The sequence below is a fragment of the Macrobrachium rosenbergii genome, chromosome 28, assembly GCF_040412425.1.
Source record: "Macrobrachium rosenbergii isolate ZJJX-2024 chromosome 28, ASM4041242v1, whole genome shotgun sequence".
NCBI classification, from domain to species: domain Eukaryota; kingdom Metazoa; phylum Arthropoda; class Malacostraca; order Decapoda; family Palaemonidae; genus Macrobrachium; species Macrobrachium rosenbergii.
Window position 1 is genome coordinate 19,246,612 of NC_089768.1, and position 5,889 is coordinate 19,252,500.

General features: G+C 36.3%; 1 long non-coding RNA gene across 1 annotated transcript in view; it reads left to right on the forward strand.

The window, feature by feature from the left end:
- Positions 1-607: 607 nt before the first annotated feature.
- The window catches only part of LOC136853904 (uncharacterized), a 608,104-nt gene continuing 602,822 nt past the window's right edge, over positions 608-5,889 (forward strand). Inside the window, exons 1-2 of the long non-coding RNA XR_010857570.1 lie at positions 608-1,559; positions 3,476-3,743. This is a non-coding gene — a long non-coding RNA (uncharacterized lncRNA). The remainder of the gene's footprint in view (positions 1,560-3,475; positions 3,744-5,889) is intronic.

Consider the following 5,889-nt stretch of genomic DNA (forward strand, 5'->3'; position numbering starts at 1 on the left):
ATAACATGTAAATATAATGTAAATCATTAACCACCCCTCGAGTAAACCAAGAATTTTAAATAAAAGTAATAGCAATCACCCCCAACCCAAACTACCGGTCTCTTGGAGCTATAAATACGATGGAGGATGTTATTGTACCTCAGTTCTTGCTTAACGAAGCCTGCGACACAGGCTAAACGGACCGTAGCAAGAGAAATAAATGAAAACCAAACCCCGACTGTGTGTCCTTATCCAGAATTTTGAAGAAAGACTGAAAGCAGAAGTGAGAAAGTATGAAAAAGTCAGTATCAAAAAAGTCAATGCCACAAAGTCGATCTTTCACAAAAAGAAAAAAACACACACAAACACACACACACACACACACACACACACACACATATATATATATATATATATATATATATATATATATATATATATATATATATATATATATATATATAAACTTCAATAAATCCCCTTTCAAATCCAATTCCATATGAATCAGAATCACCCTTACAAGATGGGTCAAAAAATCGATTGAGACATTTTGACAAAATGGTAACTTAGCCTAATGTTTCCATACATGACGATAATCCGGGGAATAGCACTGCTGCACTTGTCCCTCAGTCGCACGTTTGCTTAAGTGAAGTGTGGTGATCGCGTTTTTTAGCACTGGCTGTCGCTTCTGTACCTCCGTGTTAAGTGTTTGGGGAATTTTTCTTTTGCGTATAGTTGTCTTAGTGGCGTACATCGCGTGTTGATCAGGTGAAAGTGACCAAGTAACATAAGGGCGGGTCAAAAGCTGCTGATATTGTTCCTCAAACCGGAGTGAGACTCGGAACGTTTACACACAGCAACTGGTTTGAGGAAAGTGGTGCCGTCGAGATACTGCTTTCCCTTCCCCCCCCCCCCCCTCCCACAATCACCAAGAGGCGTCAGTTGAATTGTAATTCAAGGAACAGAATCTCCTGCTACCAGGGGAGACCACTGCTTGGTATATCCAGGAGTCCCTGCCCGTAGAGGGCTAGCGAAACTTTTACGCCAAGAAGAGAAACTCTATCTCTCCAGCTTTTAGGCGCAGAGGGCGTGAATTTGCTACAACCTATAAAGGTTGGGGGCGTGAAGTGCTTTATTCCGACGAAGCTTGCTTTTGCGTGAGTGACGAAAAGGGGAAGCGTGTGTAGCTTACAACATGGGCAGGGCTGAACCCCTAACAGAACCTCATCAGCACCTCGGTCTAGCACCCTCAGTACCTTATTGGGCGTGGGGAACATTTGGGTACGGTGACTGGGGGATCTGTTTATCACCCCCACCCATGAGACGGTGACGAAGGAGGTCTACTACGCCTTTTTGAACCTCGACTTTGATATTTCAGCAAGACGATGCTGAAGCTCATGGTGCCAGAATAATAAAGGAGTGGTTAAGGACTTCCATGTTGGCAGTATCCCTAACTGGCCTGGTAAATCTCCGCATCTGTCGCCCATTGAAAAACCTTTGGACACATCCTCTCCAGAAAGGTTCTGTTCCCGACCTCCCCCTAAAGGTCCTTGGAATAAAAAGGAAGAATATTATTTTTGGTGAGTAGCACATTCTTTTTTAATGAATTTTATAAACTTTTTATTGACATTGATGTTATTAGTGGAACTGGATTTATTGCAATATCAATCCGCGCTGACGGATATAATATATATATATATATATATATATATATATATATATATATAATTATACATATATGCATGTATGTATGTATAACTGAATCACGAAAATATGGAACGTGATGAATGTATAAATACAGACAAAATCCACGAATGACTATAAGTCGAAAGGTCTTACAGCACTCCATTGTTTCTCTTTCCTTCGAGGATTTTGTTTATATATATATATATATATATATATATATATATATATATATATATATATACTGTATATATATATATATATATATATATATATATATATATATATATATATATAATCAGCATGAATGTATGCATATGAATGTGTGTGCCCGTCTGTAAATAACATACTTTTAACTGGGAATTCAAATATCCAGACCACATTTAGCCTGTTTCCTAGTAACAGTGCAGCCTTTTTCTATTTTCCATTCCTGTTTTCCAGTCGAAGCTTTTATTCCGCAACAATATATGTTTACTTCCTCATTGTGAGGAAGTGATCGGTATCTATTGCAGTGACTGGAAAGGGAGTTATTGATAGGTCTTCGAGATAAAGGGAGAGCTTTTCCAAAGTCCAGAGTAAGCGGCCTTTCTACCGTTAATGAAACTGGACTGGAATGGAAATAGGCCTAATACAGCTTTTATGTTTGCATATTTGTTTGGTCCTCATTTTTGGGTAATGTTTATTTTGCTTTCGACCCGAAATTATTAAAAGAAATTTATTTCGTAGGCTTTTCAGTTTTAATAAAGGCACAGAGGTAATTGCTTATGTAAAGGTTCTTCCTGCTATTGCCATTTTGTGAGCGTTTCATTCATGCGTGGGAGATAAACAAGTAAACGTAAAGACTACACACTGCCAGGCTATACAGTGGTACGAGAGACAGGCGGACAGCTGTCAGTCAGACAAAAAAATTATAGGAAAAAATTTGTAGTAGTGATAGGAAAATGGATTGAGTAAAGGGAAGTAGGAAACAGGAAAACAGTGATGACAGTTAGTCCAAAATGGATCCATATTCAATAAAAAGCAATCTATTAAGCATGGGGAAAATTCAGTGGAAAGCGAGGCTGCATATAAAGGGGGGGGGGATTGTTTTGAGACTACACGGGAAATGGAAACCTGGACCCCGTTTTGATGGACTTTTTCATGTCATTTTTCATTAGAAACGTGGTTTTTTTTTATATATCATCCGATAGCATATGTCACTCTCTCCTTATTTCTCTATTCACGTACATACTCACGCACACGTATTTATGTACACATGTGTATGTACGTGAATTTTGGAATAAAGTTCTGACGATAAAAAAGTACGCTTGTAAAGATTTACGTGCTAACTCTCTGTCTGTGTGTCTGTCTGTCTCTCCACACCATATATGTATGTATATTATATATATATATATATATATATATATATATATATATATATATATATATATATATATATATATATATATATGTATGTGTGTATATATACAGTATTGTATGTGTATATATATATAATATATATATATATATAGTGTACAGTATATATATATATATATATATATATGTATATATATATATATATATATATACATATATATATATATATATATATATATATATATATATATATATATATATATATATATATATATATTATATATTACATGGCTATGCACTTGTGTCCCTATATATATATATATATATATAGAAGATGCCAGAATTATTATTATTATTATTATTATATATTATATATTATTATTATTATTATTATTATTATTATTATTATTATTATTATTATTAATTATTATTTTTTATTATTATTATTAGATACCAGATACCTCATCATCAGTTACCAGAGAGGTTGTCCACAGATACAATACTTGAGCAGTATTGCTTAAGAGACGACCCTCGCAGAAAAGTTGTGGATCTAGACCTACACTCGTCAGCACATAAACACACAAGCCATCAGGAGGACGAGGCCTGTGTACAGTACAGATAAGGATGACACAGCTTCTCTCATTCACGGAGAAGTCAGAGAGAATGAGGGGAAAACGAAACTGCATGATAGCCCATCCATAGGCAGGTCACGTGAAATCCTTCAGGTAGGTGTTAGTAATTAGTTTTTGTCATCTTGCATCAAAGACTTTGATCCCTATAAGAGACTTATGAACAAGCTCTCAAAACGTATAGTCAGATTCAAAAGTCAGCCGGGAACATTGGAGCATCATTTTCAGTGAGTGGCAGATGACTTTTGAATTAGATAACTCTTGTGCATGTTTTTAGGTAAAAAAAAAAAAATAGTGTGGTATTGAGGGAAATATTTGCTGTTAATCAGTTTAACGATTTCAGGCTTCATTGTGAACTTTGGTAACCTGATACATAAAACTAAGAAAATAAGTATGCTGACATAAAAAGTATTACCAGTTGTATGTAGTACTATGACGCAGGACATTACTGTTATAGTGACTGCTCTGAGACGATGAACAAGCGCATATACAAAACGACATCATTTACCAACAGAAACGAGCAAATGTATTTCTCATCTCGTTTATTAACACACACCTACCCACACACACACACCCCTCTGAGAACTTAGAAGAAACGCAAGTTCTCATCGCCGTCATACTCGTACATCCCCATTACCAGGCGTGGTTACTGTATATGACTATTCTAAAAGCCAGGTGTCCCTAAATCTCTCCTGTTTCTGGTCCCATACTCGGCCGCAGCACGTTCATGGTCCATTTGTATCAATTTTCTGCCACCTTCCGCAATGCTCTTTCTCTATTCCACTTTCTCTCCATTTTCCCCCTTTTCCTCTCCTCTCCTTATCGTCCTTTTTTTCCTTTTACCATTATTGCTACGTCACTCTCCGTGCGAGGCGGTAATGGTACGCTCCTCTCTTAAATTTGCCCTTCAAAATAAACTCCGCTTTTACTCCAGTCCTAAATCTTTCTGATAGTCCAGGAGACTTCAGCGTTGTAGGTTTTGATAATGGGGCCATTGGTGTGGTGATGCGTTTGGTTGTTGTTTGGATATTTCCCAGAGGGACGAATCATCAACACGGGCAAATTTAGCAATATGAGCAGAAAAGGGAATTGTTTCGTTAGCAGTATGATGTCAGGAAATATTTTTCCTCGGAATTATTTACTTCGTGAATAAAGGTAAGCTTTTGCTTTCACGAAGTACAGGAAATCCAACGCTAGACTTATAAACCAAAACAAATGCGAATACGAAGTCCATGAACATCAACGCTAAGTTCATGGAATAAAAAAAAAAACTTGAATACGAAAACAAGTCATTAACAGAGTAAAAAAAACATACGTTTTATAGATTAGCTTTACATTCATCCTAAATTGTAGACTCTTCCCGTCGAGGAATATGTATAGTATATTTTCCTCTATAACGGGAAATAATGTTCTTGTAAATATTATTTTTCAGCAGATGTAAATTTTGGAAAGAAGTTCTCCAGAACTCGCCAGTTAATGGATGAACTTTTACAAACTGGTTTCAGAAAACTCATTCTTAGGTACGGCGGAGCTTAACGACCTAGGTTCTTATAACAAATTAGATTCGTCATAGGGCCGTTTTGGGATGAAAGTTATACTATGGGAACATTTTATTTCATAGAAATAAAATTTCATAGAAATACATTTTATTTCATAGAAATAAAATTTCATAGAAATAAAATTTCAGTTTTGTACCATCTACCTGTTAACTACCTGTATGCGGTGTAACATAGGAAAATGGACTGTGATAATATCTATTTTTTTTATATCGTATCACTTTTACGAAAACATTGTTCCAAATGACTGAATGAAAAAATCTAACTTCTCGAATGCATTGTTCCGCTTATTCCATGTAAGGTGCTACTTTGGCTTCCTATCTACGCGTCACCTCCGAGGTGCTAGTACTAAACATGGCGTAAGCTCAATGGGACGCCGTGTTTAGTACTAGCCCCTCGGAGAACAAAGATTTCGTTTATTAATATATTTTGTCGACCACACAATATAGAAATGGGTGTATATAATACTTTCATCACCGAGGGGTTAGTACTAAACACCGCAAACCATTGAGCAAGACCTAGAGAGTATAGACCTTGCCATTGAGCTTCCGCCATGTTTAGTACTAGCACCTCGGAGGTAACGCGTAATAACAAGCCAAGGTAGCACCCCTTGCTCTCTAATGAGGATTACAACATTGATTTCCTATAAACTGGAGTCAAGTAAAGAGGAGAAATCACAGGCTATA